Source organism: Lynx rufus, unplaced genomic scaffold (assembly GCF_022079265.1).
Source record: "Lynx rufus isolate CCGP_SWC_20201006 ecotype Redwood Valley unplaced genomic scaffold, mLynRuf1.p SCAF_6, whole genome shotgun sequence".
Taxonomy (NCBI): Eukaryota; Metazoa; Chordata; class Mammalia; order Carnivora; family Felidae; genus Lynx; species Lynx rufus.
In genome coordinates, this window is record NW_025814878.1 from 45,602,746 (window position 1) to 45,622,436 (window position 19,691).

General features: G+C 37.3%; 1 protein-coding gene and 1 non-coding gene across 2 annotated transcripts in view; one reads left to right on the top strand and one right to left on the bottom strand.

Moving 5' to 3' along the window:
• REV3L (REV3 like, DNA directed polymerase zeta catalytic subunit) overlaps positions 1-19,691 on the top strand; it is a 175,918-nt gene that overhangs the window by 19,601 nt on the left and 136,626 nt on the right. The window lies entirely within an intron of this gene.
• On the bottom strand, positions 17,454-17,558 carry LOC124529481 (U6 spliceosomal RNA). Its single transcript, XR_006966373.1, has one exon. It is a non-coding gene; the product is annotated as a U6 spliceosomal RNA (small nuclear RNA).

The window sequence follows — 19,691 nt, forward strand, 5'->3', positions numbered from 1 at the left end:
CGATTGAGCCACCCAGGCACTGATAGACAGTTACCTTTTAGAGCAATTACAAATAAGAAATAAATGAAGACTTTCATTTATGTCATTTCTAGTGTTGTTGATTTCTTTGTGCGGATCCAAGTTTCTGTCTTGTATCCTGTTCATCTGCCCCAAGAACTTTCTTTAACATTTATTGTAGTGCAAGTCTGGTGGTAATAAATTATCCCAGTTTTACTTTTCTAAAAGAGACTTATTTTTCCTTTATTTTTATAAAATATTTTTGCTGAGTATAGAATTGTGGGTTGCTTTCCCCTCCCCTTTAGATACTACTCTGCTGTTGTCTGGCTTATGTAGTTTTGCTGTAATTCTTAACCTTTGATTCGATATATTACGTGTCTTTTTTTTTTTTCTATCTTTAAAATTTTTTGTCTTTGCATATTATTTGCCTTTACTTTTGAACATGATATGTCTGTTTGCTTTTGCTTGGTGTTCTCTGAACTGCTTGGTTCTGTGGTTTGGTATCTTTTATTGAATTCGGAAAATTCTCAGCCATTATCTCTTCATGTATTTCTTTCGAACCGTTCTTTCTCTTCTGTGTGATTTCAGTTAAGTGGATGTTAGAGCATCAGGTACTGTCTCATAGCTCTTACATGATTTATGATTTTTTTCTTATTTTCCCCCACTTTTTTTTTTTTCTGATATGAGATTTATCTTTTAGGGAGATTTCCTTGATGATAATGATTGTTGCTATTGCTGAAGTATTAATATTTCAGAAGGTGACTCTATAGTATAAAGTCATGTACTTTTTTGGCATATCCTGAGATCTTTCAGATTATTAGTAAAAGTGTAAGTTTATAATAAATTTTGTCCCTACTGAAAACAGTCTGATTAGATTTGAGGGCCATGAGATTGTGGCTATTGTTATGAAGATAGAATATAATTCTAATGACTCAGGGACCACAGTATGTTTTAATTTTACGTTTTATGTCTTATTTTTCTATTTATGTTAATCCCTTGAAATTCACTAGATTTTTATTCTGAGCCTCAGTTATTGTGATAGTACATATTTAATTTGGAATAAAAAATTAATACTACATATTATGAAGTAGCTAGACTCACATATGTTTGTTTATTACGCTCCTAGGACTATGTAGAATTTTTTTTTTAAGATTTTATTTTTACCTAATCTTTATTCCCCAGGGTGGGGCTCATACTCACAACCCTGAGATCATGAGTTGCATGCTGTACTGACTGAGGGAGCCAAGCACCCCTGGGACTATATAGAATTAAATAGACATGAGGTACAGTACAAGTAAGAAATCAATATGTTTTGGTTTTTGTGGTCAGTTAATTGAGAAAGTGTTGGAAGTTATTGGAAGTGTAGATGGAAGCTTTAAGATCACTAAAAATTCATAAACCAACTAGTATAAATAAAACTTGGGGGGCGCCTGGGTGGCGCAGTCAGTTAAGCATCCGACTTCAGCCAGGTCACGATCTCGCGGTCCGTGGGTTCGAGCCCCGCGTCAGGCTCTGGGCTGATGGCTCAGAGCCTGGAGCCTGTTTCCGATTCTGTGTCTCCCTCTCTCTCTGCCCTTCCCCCGTTCGTGCTCTGTCTCTCTCTGTCCCCAAAATAAATAAACATTAAAAAAGTAATAATAAAATAAAATAAAACTTGGAAATTTCAAAGTATGGGAAAGTTTTTTGAATATATATATATATATATATATATACTTTGAATTATCAAAAGTGATAAAAGACTTCTAGTGTTTTATTTTATTTTTTGATTATTTTTTAATGTTTATTTATTTTTGAGAGAGAGACAGAGAGTGAGTGGGGAAGGGGCAGAGAGAGAGGGAGACATGGAATCTGAAGCAGGCTCCAGGCTCTGAGCTGTCAGCACAAAGCCCGACGCAGGGCTTGAACTCACAAACTGTGAGAATATGACCTGAGCTGAAGTCAGACGCTTAACTGACTGAGCCACCCAGGCGCCCCAGAAACTTCTAGTTTTTTTTTGTTTGTTTTTTTTGTTTTTTTTGTTTTTATTTTTTTTGGGACAGAGAGAGACAGAGCATGAACGGGGGAGGGGCAGAGAGAGAGGGAGACACAGAATCGGAAACAGGCTCCAGGCTCTGAGCCATCAGCCCAGAGCCTGACGCGGGGCTCGAACTCCCGGACCGCGAGATCGTGACCTGGCTGAAGTCGGACGCTTAACCGACTGCGCCACCCAGGCGCCCCGAAACTTCTAGTTTTTTAAAGAATTATATGGTAGATGAATAAAAAAAGTAGTGTTATCTCAAAAAGAAAGTAAGATATGCCAATTTTTTTCTTCTACATCAATTGAGATGTGTCAGATTTACTAAATACAGAATCTTTGTATATGTGTGATTCAAGAATTTAATATTTAATTATAAAAAATCCTTTTGAAATCTGAAGCTTAATGGATATTAGTATTTAAAAAAAAATGTTAGGTGGAACTTGTTCATTGTAAGCATTTTTATGTGATCTCAGCTTTACCTAGTAAGATTCCTTGTCATGATACATTACACTTTTTCATAGAAAGGAAAAATGTTTTGTTTGACCCATGTTTCAGTAGCTGGCAGATTTTGAAATGGGGAGATCTCCAAGTTGATATTGGACACTAGCCACATGAAAGGACGAGGAGCCAAATGCATGAAACATTTGCTTTTTTGGCAGAAAGCCCCAGTATATGCAGATTCTTTTTAAAAACTGAAGTAAACCTGATCACGGGCAATTTCTTGTGTAGTGTGTTAAAATACCACTACAGCCCCAGCTTATAACTTGAGAACAGAGGGTCAAGCTTTTGTTGACAACTGTGACTCTTTCTGGCTCTACTTTTGTAGTTGTACGTTCAGAATAGGGAATTGTTTTTCCTCTGATGAAAAGGAAGACTCTAAATTACTTAAATGCAATTGGAATCCTGATCCTACGCATGCACATATACACAAATAAAAGAAAGTGCAAATGCGTAGTATTCTTCTAGTGTATTTTTCTTAGTAATCATTCTTTGATACATTGTCGGGCTTTGGTAAACATTTATTGAAGAAGAGGAATTATTTCTTTGTATATAATCTTAAACAGATGACAAATCTTTACATGTAGATTGTAGACTATCAAATCCACTCTCTGTCCGTTTCTATTATTACTACTTTGAGTAAAATTTTAGGCCATCGTAATAGCCTCTCAGATTATCTCTGAATTCACCTCTTTTCAAATTCAGCCCTTATGATGTCACTAGAGTGATCTTTCTAAAACCCACATTTTATCCAAATGTTGACATATTGACAGTGGTATAGGAAACTAGGTGAAAAATTGCTAATAACTTAAGTACTTAAAAAAAGGGTAGTTACATCTATATGATGCATGTGACCTGCCAGACAGCCATCAAAAATCTTAGAAAGAGGACATGTGCACATGCATGACTAAGTGAAGAACATAGAGTTTAGTCTGTACAGTATGAACCTTCTGTTGAAAAGTTTATATAGGGGCGCCTGGGTGGCTCAGTTGGTTGAGCGTCCGACTTCGGCTCAGGTCACGATCTCACAGTCCGTGAGTTCGAGCCCCGCGTCGGGCTCTGTGCTGACAGCTCAGAGCCTGGAGCCTGTTTCAGATTCTGTGTCTCCCTCTCTCTCTGACCCTCCCCCGTTCATGCTCTGTCTCTCTCTGTCTCAAAAATAAATAAACGTTAAAAAAAATTAAAAAAAATAAAAGTTTATATAATATAAACATTAGGAAAATAATAAACTATTGAATGTGAAGGTTATGGATTTGAGTGGTGTTTTTCTTTTTTGGGCTCTTTTATATCTTATAAAAGCATGTATTACTTTATAAACGGGGAAAATTAATAAAACATATAATCTGTTCACATTATTGTCTGCTTTGAAGCCATCTTTAGTTTCCTGTTTTCTACAGAGGTATTTCCTGAAAAGTAGTTCATGGATATACTTGTTTTAGAATCACCTGGGGTACTCATTAAAAATACAGATTCCTGGGGCTCCTAGGTGGCTCAGTTGGTTAAGTGTCCGACTCTTGATCTCAGGTCATGATCTTACGGTTCATGGATTTGAGCCCCATGTGGGGTTCTGCACTGATAGTGCAGAGCCTGCTTGGGATTCTCTCTCCCTCTCTCTGCTCCTCCCCCACTCGCTCCCTTGCTCTCTCTCAAAACACACACACACACACACACACACACACACACACACACACACACAAAATAACTTTAAAAAAAATACAAATTGCTGAGGTCCATCTCAGACATATGAAATAAAAACCTCTGGGGTTGTCTAGGAATGTGTACTTCTGGCAAGTGCCACTAATGATTCTTATATATTCTAAAGTTCTCAAACTGGCCTACAGTATAGAGTAAAACTCTGGATGACTTTTCCATAATCTGATACCTGAATCCCTTCCCAGCCTCATCTTATTTTTCCCCAAGCACTTTGCTTTTCAGTCTGAACTACTTAACTCTTCCTCGGATGTGTATCTCATGGTTCTGCATTTACTTTCAGCTTAGGGGAAGCAGGAACTTTGGCTCTTGTAGGTGTGGAGTGCTGGGTGTAGTGTTGTCCTTCCTTAAATGTTTGATGAGTGAATGAATGCCATTCCTCTGGAGGAAATGACCATTTCCATTCAATGAATTCAATGAATATTTTAAAATGTCCTGAGACGTTACCTCCATTGCGAAGCTTTCCTGACTTTCCTGAGTTAATTAGTCCTTTGTGCCACCATTGTACTTTGTACCTCTGTTAGAGCTGTTATCACACTGACTTGCAAGGTTTTGTTTTTGACTTGTCTGACTTCCCTATTAAAGTGTAAGTTTCCTGAGGGCAGATTAGTATGCTGCCAGTCTTTGTGTCCCTCAGGGCTTGGTTCCTAGAGATGTATTAAGAATTAGTAGAAAATACTCATGATGGAAGGACAAATATTGTATGATTCCACTTATATGAGGTATGTGGTATAGAGAAAGAAAGCAAATTAGTGGTTACTAGGGCCTGAGGAAGGAGGAAATGGGGATTTAATGTTAAATGAGTTTCAGTTTGGGATGATCCAGATGTTCTAGAGATGAATGGTGATAATGGTTACACAGTATTGTGAATGTGCTTAATATCACTGAATTGTACACTGAAAAAGTTAAAATGGTGAGTTTTATGTGTATTGTAAAACATACACACACCACCTCATGAAGGTAAAGAACTTGGCTATTCACTCAGCTTTGTTCTCTACAGTTCCTAACATTGTTTTGTTTCATTATTAAATTGTATTTTCTTTTGACGTGATTTTAAAGATGTTTGAAATTAAGTTGAATATACAGAGAAAGCCCATAGGAAATTCTTTAACAAATCAACAGAATTTATTAAGAGGAGAATATAGCATATGCTTTTTAAAATCACATAAAGAAACTATTGTGATTTACAAATAGTAATTAAAATCAAAGTGGCTGTCACCTGCTACTAACAACTAGATAGTGGTGAAACAGAAGCAATATGGCAACATGGAACTTCAAACTTGGTATGGTCTCGGGTCTTTTTATTTTCTTTGCTTAGAAATTGTCTATTTAAGTCCAGGGTGATTGGAAGGCAATACATTGAGTACATTGGGAGTTTCCTAAATGGTTTTGGTAGATGATCTCTTTTGAGATGCTTACATCTCCAGGAAGTAATTAAGGATGATTCTCTGTTCCCATAAGGAAATCATACGTTAGGGGCGCCTGGGTGGCTCAGTCAGTTAAGCCTCCGACTTCCGCTCAGGTCATGATCTCACAGTTCAGGACTTCGAGCCCCGCGTTGGGCTCCGTGCTGGCAGCTCAGAGCATGGACCCTGCTTTGGAGTCTGTGTCTCCCTCTTGCTCTGCCCCTCTCCTGCTTATGCTCTGTCTCTCAAAAAATAAATAAACATTTAAAAAATTAAAAAAAAAAAGAAACCATATGTGCTGTTCAATACTATTGACTTGGAGCTTTTTGCAAACCTAAATTGGGTATGTGTGTATGCAAGCACGTGTGTACATTCCTTCTAGTACAGTGGTTCTCTCTGATTCGGTTTGCAAGATAATTTCTGCTTCTTTTTTTTTTTTTTTTTTTTTTTTTTAAGATTTTTTATTTTGGAGCACCTGGATGGCTCAGTAAAGCATTGGAATCTTGATCACAGCTCAGTTCATGAAATCACTGTGGTGAGACTGAGCCCTGGGTTGGGCTCTGTGCAGGGCATGGAGCCAGTTTGGGATTCTCATTCTCCCTCTCTCTCTGTCCCTCCCCAGCGTATGTGCTCTCTCTCAAAAAAATAAAAAAAAAAATAAATTTAAAAATATTAAAAAAATTTTTTTAAAAGGAGAACAGAAGTTTTTGTTTTTTTTTTTAAGTTTATTTTGAGAGAGAGCACAAATGGACTAGGGGTGGAGGGAGGGAGGGAGGGAAGGAGGGGGAGAGAGAGAGAGAGAGAAAGAGAGAGAATCTCAAGCAGGCTCCGTGCTCCAGGCCGAGCCCTACATGGGGCTTGATCTAATGACCATGAGATCATGACCTGAGCCAAAATCAAGAGTCCAATACATAACCGACTGAGCTACCTGGCTGCCCCAAGATTTTTTAATTTTAAGTGATCTCTGCACCCAACATGAGACTCAAACTCACAACCCTGATATCGAGTCATATGCTCTACTGTCTAAGCCAGCCAGGCACCCCACAAAATAATTTCTTTGGGAGCAATTTAAGAGGTAGACTGGGGACTGCACCTAGAGTTTCTGGCAGAGAAGGTCTAGGATGCTTCTGATTTAGGTATCCCTTAGAACATAATGGAAGAAATACTTTTAACAACAAAACATATTTTGGACTGGTCAAGGTGTCTTTTAGAAGCTGATTATTCTCATTTTTGGAATGGTTGAAACCTAATAAAAATGGCATATTATTTCTTCATTTGATTGCATCATTCCTATAGACTCCCTATCCTTTCTTGTCAATGATTTCCATGTCTCTGCTTTCCTACCTGCTGCCATTTTCTGTCAACCGTTGAGAAATCCTGGTGAGTGACAGATAAGATGAAGGAAGATGTGTTCATTATTTTTCCTTAATTAGTAGTATTGAGATATAACTTGTGTACAACAGAACTGACCTATTTTAAGTATACAAATGGTGAGTTTTGGCAAATGTAGCAATCCTATAACTACTGTCACCACAATCGTGATATCTAGAAAATTTATCACCCTAAGAAGTTTCCTTGTGTTCCTTTCAGTCAAACCTCTCTCCCCACTTCCAGCAATCATGGATCTGCTTTGTCACTATAATTACTATAGTTTTGCCTTTTCCAGAATTTCATGTGATGGAATCCTACAATATGTAGTCATTTGTGCCTTTATCCATATTGTTGCATGTATGAGTAGCGTGTTCCTTTACATTGCTAAGTCATATTCCATTATATGGATATACTGCAATGGTGTATACTGGACATTTGGACATTGTTTCCAGTTTGGACTATTATGAAAAAGCTGCTGTGAGCAGTCATGTACAAGTCTTTATGTGACTGTATATTTTCATTTCTCTTGGGGTAGGATTTCTGGGTCATATAGTAAGTTTAGGTCATAAGAAACTACCAAACTCTTCCAAAGTAGCTATACCATTTTGCATTACCTCTAACAGTGTATGGAAGGTCCAATTTCTCCATATTCCCAACATTTGCTTCTGGTTTATTCTTTTTAAAAGTGTATCTTTTTCTGGTGGGAATGTAATGATATCTCGTTGTTTTAATTTTCATTTCTAAGGACTAAGGATACTGTAAATCTTTTCATGCGCTTATTTGCCATTCACATATCTTTCTTGGTGAAGTATCTATTTAAATCTTCTGCCCATAAAAAGAAGATTGTTTTCCTTCTGTCCAGTACTGGCACCCCCCCCCCCCCCCCGGCTTCCCCACCTGCCCCAGATTCCATTACTTGGCCCTGCTCTCTTTTTCTGTGTCCTTTAGAGATCTGATTTCTTACACTTAGAACTTTCCAAACTCTCAGCTCAGGCCTAGGCATTTCCTTACTCTTCATGTAGAACTGTGCATCTCTTTTATCTTATATGGGAATTCTTTGTGGTTCCATCTCCTTTCTGCAGTTCTTATAGCTCATGTGGGATAAATTTAATAAGCAAATAGTTTCTCTGGCTCTTTATCTTGTGAGCTGACTAAAATAGTTTGTAGTTAATATCTTATTCCGCTCTTGAGCACTCTTAAGATTTAAAGAATGAATAATTTGCTGTCCCCTTTTTAAAACTTAGTTGTTCTACCCAGGAGATGCTATCTTAGTTTTCTTGGGTGTATTAGCTTCTACATAACACAGTTTGGTTGGTTGTCTTTCCTAGCCAAAACAACATAAGCAACAGATTGAACAAAGGCAGATATGAGAACCCAGCTTTCTCTTAGTAAGCCAGACATTAGAGAGATGTACAAAAATGTAAAACAGTTTGTATCTTCCCACCAATGTTTTTCTTTTAAAAAACAAAATGTTGCTCATGTGCACATGTAATAGGTTTATTAATTTTAATGAATGAAAATGTCAATACTTTATATATTTCTCAGTTTTAATATCTAATATGGTAAATACTGATAGACTGCCCACATAAAATTCTTTGGGGTCCTCCATAACTTTTTTTTTTTTTTTTAATTTTTTTTCAACGTTTTTATTTATTTTTGGGACAGAGAGAGACAGAGCATGAACAGGGGAGGGGCAGAGAGAGAGGGAGACACAGAATCGGAAACAGGCTCCAGGCTCCAAGCCATCAGCCCAGAGCCTGACGCGGGGCTCGAACTCACGGACCGCGAGATCGTGACCTGGCTGAAGTCGGACGCTTAACCGACTGCGCCACCCAGGCGCCCCGAGTCCTCCATAACTTTTAAGAGTGAAAAATAGTCCTGAGACCAAAAGGTTTGAGAACTGCAATAACCAGTATTTATTAAGCACTTACTACATGTCAGAGTACTTTCCATGTTTTAACTCATTTAATTCTCAAAACAGCCCTATTAGATAGGTACTACTATATTCTACAGTTTGCTAATGAGGAAACTAAGGCAGAGAGATATTAAATAACGTCTCCAACTTCGTATAATAAGTAAAAAATCTGGGATTCAAACTTAGCTTGGTCATTTTCGAAATTTAAACTTCTTAAATTGTCCTTTCCAGTATATAGTTAATCATGAATTCCTATTATTTCTTCCTTTAAAATGTTTTCAGTTCTCTCTTTTCTTACCATCACATCCTAATCTGGGTCCTTACTTCTTTCTTAAAGGCAGCAGCTTCTAGCTGTGTTACTTGTCTGCCATTGTCAGACAAATGCCATTGCCATTTCTTTCCTACTCTCCATAATCCATTAGAGCTTGCTCTTGTGTACTACTTTCAGCCCATACATCCCTATCTTTCTCTTTCTCTCTCTCTTGCTTTTTTTTTTTTTTTTTGTAATTTTATATAGCACTTATCCTCCATCTTGAGGACTCAGATTACAAGTATATGAGACTGCTTAAAGCTCATGTGTAGGTTACTAACATTTTCATTTTTTTTTTTTCAGGCTTATTTTATGCCTCATTTTGAGTAATTTCTATTGCTGTTTTCCAGTTCTTAATCTTTAATTCTACCATTTCTAATATGCTATTAATTCCATCCATTGTATTTTTCATCTCAAACATTTATTTTTCATCTCTGGTAAGATGAAAATTTTGATTCACATTCTTTTTATGTTGTCCACATCTCTGCTTAACATGTCCAAGCATTCCTCTACCTTCTTCAACATACAGATTACAGTTATAAGAACTATCTTGATGTTTTTATTAATTCTAGTATTTATCAGTTTTTTGCCTTGTTTCTATTGCTGCTTTTTCTTCTCATATTTTTCTATTTATTTTCATGCCTGATAATTTTTTATTACATGCCAGACATTGTGAATTTAACCTTGTGTTTGGGATATTTTGTATTTCTAGAATACTTTTTTTTTTTTTTTTTTTTTGAGAGAGAGAGAGAGGGAGGGAGAGAGTGGGGGAGGGGTGGGAAGGGGAGAGAGAATCTTGAGCAGGCTCACGCCCACAAAGATCCCCATGTGGGGCTTGATCTCAAAACTGTGAGATCATGACCTGAGCTGAAATCAAGAGTTGGAAGCTTAACCGATTGAACCACCCAGGCACTCCTAGAAGTAGTCTTTTTTTTTTTTTTAAATGTTTATTTATTTTTGAGAGAGAGAGAAAGAGAGAGACAAAGTGCGAGTGAGAGAGGGGCAGAGAGCGAGGGAGATACAGAATTGAAGCAGGCTCCAGACTCTGAGCTGTCAGCACAGAGGCTGACGCGGGGCTCAAACTCATGAATCGTGAGATCATGACGTGAGCCGAAGTTGGTCACTTAACCGACTGAGTCACCCAGGCACCCCACCCCTAGAAGTATTCTTGAGTTTTATTCTGGGACACTGTTATTTGGAAAGAGTTTGACACTTTCAGTGCTATTTTTATGCTTGTTCAGGTGGAACCCAGAGCAAACTTTATCTAGGACTAATTTTGTGCCACTACTGAGACATTATGATTGTTCTGCCTGATGTCCTGTGAAATATGAGATTTTTTTTTCCTTTCTCGATGAAACAAATTATTCTTGCCACTGTCTGACCCCCTGGGATTGTTCCCTCTGTTCCTTTTAGTTCTTTTCCTAGCTTTGGGTAGATTCCTCACAAGTATGTGCTGATACTATACTACTCAATAGTCTTGACGGGGCCCTCTGCAGACCTACTCTACTATCTCTCTGCGACTCTCTCCTCTCTAGTACTCTCCCAGGCAAATTCCAGCAGTCTTGGACTCATACTTTCTCAGCTCAGGGAGATTGTTGAGCTTCCACTTGGCTTCCTTCTCCCTCTGCTCCCAGGGTTCTGACTTTGTTTCCCTTCTGTCAGGGATTACTCTCCTATACCAGCCATTGTCCAATGTGTGGAAACTATTGTTTCATATATTTCTTCTGTTTTTGTTGTTGTTGTTTCAGGCAGGATTGTAAATCTGTTCTCTATTACTCCATGTAGACTAGAAACCCTGTCTTCATTTTTTAAGAATTCATCTCAAATATTAACTCCTCTCCAAAATGTTTCATAATCCATTTTCTAGTCAGGAATCATTTAACTGCAAAGAATAGAAGCCCTTTCAAAGAAGCTCTAATAAAAAGGAGATTTATTATTATAATGCAGAGAAATCTCTCAGATCTTCACTGCGTGGTACAGACAGTTCTGTCTTTTCTTCCATTCCCTGCACACACATCTTCTCTGCAGGGTTCTTTCCACCTGCCTTTGACTCTCACTTGCCATGGTATTAATCCTGGCTTTAACTCAACATGACCTTTCAGCTCCAGTCCTTATACTATGTAATCAGATTACCTATTTATGTAAATGGCCTGGAAAAGCCAGAAAATTAGTATTAATCTTGGGTAGGCAGAGTTCAGTAGTGACATGATTAATATTACAATTAAAGTTTTTTTTAATGAAAAATATTTATATATTTTATGTGAGAAATATCAACCTATGAACTCTAACTAGAATAATAACTCACATAATACTCAATAAGCACGATGTTTGTCCCACGGTAGCTCAGATATTTTGCTTCTTTTTTGATTACTAAATAATATTCATCTATAAACATTTTCAGAGCATATATTATGTACCAGGCACTATCCAAGACAAGCGTGATAAAAAAGAGCTTATATTCTAGAAAAGAGCTTATACTCTTATACAGCCCTGAGAACCAAATCCAGTTGTAAGTAAAGTTTTACTGGATCACAGCCCTTTCCATTCATTTTCATATTGTCTGTAGTTGCTGTTGTGCTTCAGAAGGATAAGGATAGGGGTGCCTGGGTGGCTCAGTTGGTGGAGCGTCCAACTCTTGATTCTGACTTGGGTCGTGACCCCAGGGTCATGGGATCAAGCCCTGCATTGGGCTCCATACTAAGTACACAGTGCTCTCCGTCTCTCTTTCTCCTCTCCAAAAAAAAAAAAAAAAAAAAAAGATGGAGAGAGATATGGATACTTGAAGAGACTCTATGGCCTACAAAGCCTAAACAATTTACTATTTGTCCTGTTAGGGTAAAAGTTGACCAACCCCTGGCATAAGGTGATTATAAATATAAATATTTTTTAATATCAAAAGTTTTGGCTTTTTGTTGTGGCAAGACCTTTTTTATCTGGTCTTAGACTTTGACCAGAATGAATATTTAGAGAGAAGTTAAATTAGGGGCACCTAGGTGGCTCAGTTGGTTAAGTGTCCGCCTTTGGCTTAGGTCATGATCTCATGGTTCATGAGTTCGGGCCCAGCTGTCAGTCTCTGTGCTGACAGCTCAGAGCCCAGAGCCTCCTTCAGATTCTGTCTCCCTCTCTCTCTCTGCCCCTTCTCCGCTCATACCCTGTCTCTCTTTCAAAAAATAAATAGGGGACACCTGGGTGGCTCAGTCAGTTGGGCGTCCTACTTCTGGACAGGTCATGATCTCACTGTTCTTGAGTTCAAGCCCTGCATTGGGCCTTGTGCTGACAGCTCAGAGCCTGGAGCCTATTTCAGATTCTGGGTCTCCCTCTCTTTCTGCCCCTCCCCTCTCATGCTCTGTCTGTCTCTCTCAAAAATAAATAAATATTAAAAATAAATAAATAAACATTAAAAGAAAAAGAAAGCAGTTAAATTATTTTCCTCAAGTACTGACATTAGAAGTTCTTGGTTCGCTTGTTTCTTCCTTTCCCTGTTTTTCTTTCTTTCCCTTTTTCTTTCTTCCACTTTCCCTTCTTTTCCCTCTTTTTCTTTCTTTCTTTTTCCTTCCTTCCTTCCTTCCTTCCTTCCTTCCTTCCTTCCTTCCTTTTCTTTTCTTTTCTTTTCTTTTTTTTTTCTTTTTTCTTTTCTTTCTCTTCTCTCTCTTTCTCTTTTAGAAGTTCTTTGTTTCATTCATGAAGACCATATTGTTTTGTCTCTTAACTTCTGGATGGATTTGAAATATCTCATATAAGGGCATCTGGGTTTACTGGTGATTCAGAACACATGTGATGTGGTATTTGGCAAGAGGTTAAAGGCCAAGTGTTGCAACCACCCACATAACAAACCATGAAGTGTTTTCTGTAATTTTAGCAGTAAAAACATTTTTTCTTTCTTGTAGTGTATTAAAACAAAAAGAAATATGCTTTGAGATGGTTGGTATAGTTGAAAATTAACCTGTTTTCAAATAAACACAGAAACTCTGGGAATACCATCTAAGTCTAAATGTGCTTTTGTGAGGTTAGTAATCAGTATGTAGTTCCTCTGTGTTCATGGTTGCTGTTAAAGAAGTCTGACAGATTTGCATGAAGTTATTCACCCTTCAAGTCTCTTACTATAAAAAGAATAGGTCTGTTATTCATTTTTAATGTGTGCCTATCTCTTTAAAATGCCATAGCCACTAATCTCAATATCAAATACTAGATTCTTCTCCTGCTTCATAGTAGGAGTTTCCCACTGAAGAGAATCTAAGAAAGAAAAAGTAAGGAGTCCCTTTGATTTGGGGAGTTTTTATAACAAGGTTAACAATCCACCCCAGTTTGCTTGGGACGTTCCTAATTAATACTAGCATAATTAATAATAGTTCCCCCCCTTTATTCTGAAAAATCCCAGTTTAGATGACAAATTATATGGTTACCCTATTTATTCTATAATCATATTGACCATTGAACAGCTGAATCTATTAAAATTTAGTGTTTAACTTGCTTCTGCATTTATTCTGATTCTAAATCTTGCAGAAGAGTTGGTGATTGATGGCTGTAAGATAACACAGTTGTTAAAGTGAAATTTAACTCGTACACAGGCTCATCTGATAGTGGGAACCTAGATTCTGTGTGCCTCTAAGGCTCAAAATAATTTGAATCCCCACTGCTAAAAATGAACTTTTTGTGTAATGTTTAGGGACTTCCTCAATCTCTTTTTCAATCTGCTTTTCTAGGCTTTGCTTTTCTTTAATTTTATTTATTTATTTTGAGAGAGAGACAGTGTGAGCAGGGGAGGGGCAAAGAGGGAGGGAGAGAGAGAATCCCAAACAGGCTCTACACTGTCAGTGCAGAGCCAGATGTGGGGTCAGAACTCACAAACCGTGAGATGGTGACCTGAGGCGAAACCAAGAGTTGGACTCTTAACCGATTGAGCCACCCAGGCGCCCCTCTAGGCTTTTCTTTTCTCATTTTTGTCTCCCATTACTATGAACCCTATATTCCGGCCCCACTTATATACTTGGATTTTCCTGAATATATCCTACACTTTTTCCTAATTTCCATACCTTTCATATATTATTCCTTCTGTTTTTTTTCTTGCTTTACCTTTTTCTGTCTTTGCCTATTAAATTCTTGCCCATCTAAAGCTCAGTGTAGGGGCGCCTGGGTGGCGCAGTCGGTTGAGCGTCCGACTTCGGCCGGGTCACGATCTCGCGGTCCGGTCCGTGAGTTCGAGCCCCGTGTCGGGCTCTGGGCTGATGGCTCGGAGCCTGGAGCCTGTTTCTGATTCTGTGTCTCCCTCTCTCTCTGCCCCTCCCCCGTTCATGCTCTGTCTCTCTCTGTCCCAAAAATAAATAAACGTTGAAAAAAAAAATTAAAAAAAAAATAAATAAATAAAGCTCAGTGTAAATAGCACTTTGGTGAAATCTTTTTTGCCACATTCCTATTCTGAATAATTTCTCTTTTCTCTAGGTTCCCTGGGCATTTTGTTTGCCACTTCTGTAATGTTTTATATGTGTCTTTGTGCCCCAAACCCTATCCCGAGTTGGGGATGGGGCAAGAGACTATATTTAATTCATTTTAAAATCCATATTACCTATAAAAAACCATTTATGTACTATGTGTTCAGTAAAAATGTATGGTTGATAGTTTATTCTAATTTCCGTACAATAGGCAAGAAAATATTTTTAAAAGATACTTTCTTTGTAAGCATAATTTTAATAATCCAGTTTCTAAATTTATTTACTACCTTTAATTGTCTTTATTTTACCTGCATTCTTAACACTTTTTTTTTTTTTTTTTTTTTTTAACATTCAGATAGAAGTATATTCTCATCGACACTTTAACTGGGACCAAAAGTTTCCATTTTTCCTTCCCTTCCAAGGCAATTTGCTGTGTTCCAAGAGTTTATGTTCTTTTCTCATTTCTGTCTTATTATCTCCAGTTAATTCTGGGAGATGATGGGATGATCAGTTGCCTGACTACCTAGGTTGGTTCTGTGGATTAATCATTGCCTTCCGTAAATCTCCCTTATTTTGGCCACTATATTTCTAGGGAAAGAAATAGGATGTAAATTATTACATTCTCTGCCAGTTGAGGAAAGTATGCCTTAAACATTAACCTACTTTGTAAAATTTTTCTAATAGCAAAAAGGAAAAATGAGCAGGTAACATTACAGGCCTAGCATTTTTTTTTCTTTCAAGTAAGCCTAATTTCATTATACGTGGAGTCCAGCTGTTTAGACATGTTATCTTGGCTATATCAAAAATTTCAATTAAAGTAGAAGTTCACAGGAATTTTCAAAACCTAAAGCCAAAAGATGAAGCCATATTCTAAACAGCTGTCTTTGCCATAGCTGTTAATAATGAAACCATCATTTGTCCTTGATCTAGTGACTGGCATTGGGAAGTTTTGTTATAGAGTTTTATATTCACCACTCTGATTACATCTTAAATGTTTCATTTTCTTCACTTAAAATAATAATTGAATTTTATTTCATATAAATTATGAGCTAAGGGTTGTGGCTTATAAATGAAATAAGATAAATCAGTTGGTCTCATGTACCTTATTCATGTCATAGACTAAGTTCTTGGGCCATCATATGTATGGTAGATTAGGTCTAAAGTTAATCTGTTCTCATGTTAGGAAAATTAGGATAATAATCCCTAACTTGTGGGAGCATTTCAAATTAAAATAGCATCTACATGTGCTCAGTACTTCAAGGTGCACTTTATACTTCACCATGTTCTTATGAGATGGATGTTGTTTTGGAATACCTGAGAGCTCTAGAAACCTATTAGAGGGGAACCATACAGTGGAACTTACACCAAATATAATAGATCCATAGATCCGTTCATATCTTCTGAGGAAGAGACCTCAAATTTTCCATTACTTCATGTTAAGCAAGTTCATTGAGATTGGGCCAAGATACAGGGTATGTATGTTTGGGGCAATAGAGGAGGTGATGGGACAACCCAACCTAATGGCAGTCTCCCTCTTGGTAGTCTACTTTTGACCCTTCAGTCTATGGCAGTGACTTAAGGTCATGTTGAATGGTGCTACCATAAACTTTCATCATTAGGGGAAAGTAGTAGCATTTCATGCTACAGAAAAATTATCATTCTTAGATCAGAATTAGTCAGTTGTAGTTTGAGAAGGAGCTTAAAGATTATGGGTTGAAGAAGAACTGTCTTTTATGTTATGTTTTAAGGAGAGATAGATTGATGGATTTTCTAAGTAGGGAATTAAAAATGGATGATTTGGCAGACTTGAGACACTCAGAAGGCTAAAAATTGCTTACAAATGTTAGAATTAGGAGAGTATTCTTCTTGGTAGTTAATAAGTTTAAACTGAAGACATTAGTGAATATACAAATTACTTTCCTGTAATTGACTGAAGATAAGGTAAATGTTTAAGAGATATTTGAGAAATGCCAGGTAAATTTGAAATCAGCATTGGCAGAAGTAAGGATTAGGAAGGAGCATGGATTATGGAAGAAATGTCAGTGTTGTCACCTGTACAGATAGATATTCTTAAAGATTTAAAAATATTTGATTCAATAACCTTTTAATTTTGGATATTTTTCATTTCCTACTAAGAATTTATTGAAAATTATCACAGTGATTTTTTTAAAAAATATTACATCTGTGATGTGATTATATAGGTATTTCCTTATAAATCACTAAATTTATATGATAAAAAATATATCCCTACAGTTTTTGTTGTTATTTTAAAAATTTGTTTGAAGTGGTGCTTTTGTAAAGTGAAAAGAACACCACACTAAGGATCAAGAGTTTATAGTACTTGTGGTTCTGAAGTCCTTGGAATTCTTCTCATCCAATTAACTGTGTGACTTTAGGCACTTTGAATCTCTTGTCTCATATATAAAATGGGTAAACAAACTGATACATCCATAGAAGAAGTTACCTCGGAATAACAAAAAGGAATGAATTACTGATACATGTGACATCCTGGATGAATATTAACATCACAGTGCTGGGCAAAAGGATTCAGGCACAAAAGAATATTATACAGTGTGATTGCATTTTTATGAAGTGCTAGACAAAACTATTGTGAAAAATCAGACCACTGATTGCCTCAGAGGAAGTGGGGATTGACTGAAAAGCAGTACAAGGGAATTTTGGAGGTGATGAAAATGGAAAATGTTCCATAACTTAATAAAGATACACACATTTGTCAAAATTAATAAGGTATAGTTATTGTGAATTTCATTATCTGGAAAATTTACCACTCCTCCCCCCTACAAAGGAAGAATAAACAAATTTGCCAATCATCCTTGCACGGTAGGCCATGCTAATCTTCTCTGTATCATTCCAATTTTAGTATAGGTGCTGCCGAAATGAGCACTAAACAAATACTTTGAATTTTAGTCAGTATATGTGCTTTTCTTAGTGGTAGTAGGTAGTAGTTCTAAAACTACTTTTTATGTTTTTTAGGATTATGCAAACGAATAAATATATTAGGAAAATAAAAGCCAGGTTTCTCACTGTTGGACAAGAGAAAAACATGGATATAGGGACAGCTAGAATGTCTCTGGGGTGTTGGGTTGAATTTGGAGGTAGGAGTATGAACTGTTTTTACCATATGCAGAGAAGGATAGATGGATAGAGAAATATGGGATGTGTGTGTATGTATATAAATATATAAACTTCTCAGTGCGGTGCTTAGAGGTTCTAGAATTAATGATACCCCCCATAGCAATGAGTATACTTTGTATCCACATCTTGATTTCTAAACAATATTCTCCACTAAAAGTAACCAAGACTCCCTTGAGAAAACTACAAGATGAATCTGGAACATCTTATTGTTCCAGAAAATAAAGTGTACAAGGAATGATGGAAAGACATCAAAAGGGCGTAAAAATTCTGGTTTCCACTCAGACATGAAAGAAAAGTCACCACTCTTGTCCTTAAAACAGGAACAAAGTTGAACAAACTAAAAGGCAACAATTCTTCTTAGATACATCAGAGAACTGAGGTCACAGAGTAAACTAATGCCCCCCAAACTGGGGAGACAGGTGAATACAAAGAATCACAGCTTGCTGGGAGCATAAGCTAATGTAAGTAGGAAGTGGTAGGAGAACTGTAACTGATGACCAGCCAGAAGCTGAGTGTGGATTAGCTTGATAGTTAAAAACTCCTGGGGTCCAGTTTTAGGAGGGCTCCCCACACTTTTGTAAGTTTTTCCTCCACAAGCTCCACCAGGTTCTCACAGTTAAGATTGGGGATACAGTTATTTCCTCATGCTTCCAGCAGGAGAGGAGTAGTCACCATGTTGCAGTATGCTCACAGCATTCTGTTCTCTCCTTGCCCAAAGGGGAAACTCCCAGAACCTAACCAACTTGGGGAAATCAACTTCCTCTCTAGTCTTGCTGTCTCTTCTAAGAGGGGAAAAAAGACAGGCACTTTCAAAAGCACTCTAAAAGACTCAGACCTCATCATAGGGTTATGGAATACTTCCCTTCCCCCTACATTTTACATCAACAGGGCTCCTGTGTAATAATAAGGGATTACAGGTTAAAGAACTATGAGGCTTGCACTTTAAGGAGTTTCTAGGGAAACCCAAAGACAACAAGGAGAGATAAAAACAAGGACCTTAGGGGGACCTGGGTGGCTTATTTGGTTAAGCATCTAACTCTTGATTTCAGCTCAGGTCATGATCTTATGGTTCATGAGTTTGAGCCCCACATTGGGCTCTGCGCTGACAGTACAGAGCCTGCTCGGTATTCTCCCTCTCTCTCTCTGCCCCTCCTCTGCTTGTGTGCTCTCTCTGGCTCTCTAAATAAATAAACTTAAAAAAAAAAAAAGAACCCACAGCCTAATTCCTAGTGAGATATAGCAGAGATTTTGGAATTATCAGAAGGTGAATTTAAACTATGATCAATATGCTTAAGGCATCTAATGGAAAAGGTGTACAAAATGTAACATGTAAGAACAGATGGGTAATGTGAGCATTGGGATTGAAATCCTAAGAGAGAATCAAAAGAAACTACTAGAAATCAAAAGTACTGTAACAAGTGAAGAATGCCTTTCATGGGCTGACTCATCAGAAAGAGGAAGGAGCAAAAGAAATATTTGAAGTAATAATGGCTGAGAATTTTCCAGAATTAATGACAGACTCCAAACCACCAATCCCGGAAGCTCAGAGGACACGAAATATGCCAACTACCAAATCTACACCTAGACATATATACAAACTGCAGGAAACCAAAGACCAGGAGAAAATCTTGAAGGAAGCCAGAAGGGGAAGAAACACCTTACCTATACAGGAAGAAGGTTAGGAATTACTTTGGAGTTCTCTTCACAAACCATACAAGGAAGAAGAGAGAAGAGTGAAGTGTTTAGTGTTGAAAAAAAAAGATCAATAACCTAAAATTCTTTATACATTGAAATTATCTTTCAAAAGTGAAGGGAAATTAAAAAGTTTCTCAGACAAAAACTGAAGAAATCTGTCGCCAACAAGAACTGTTAACTTGCCTTG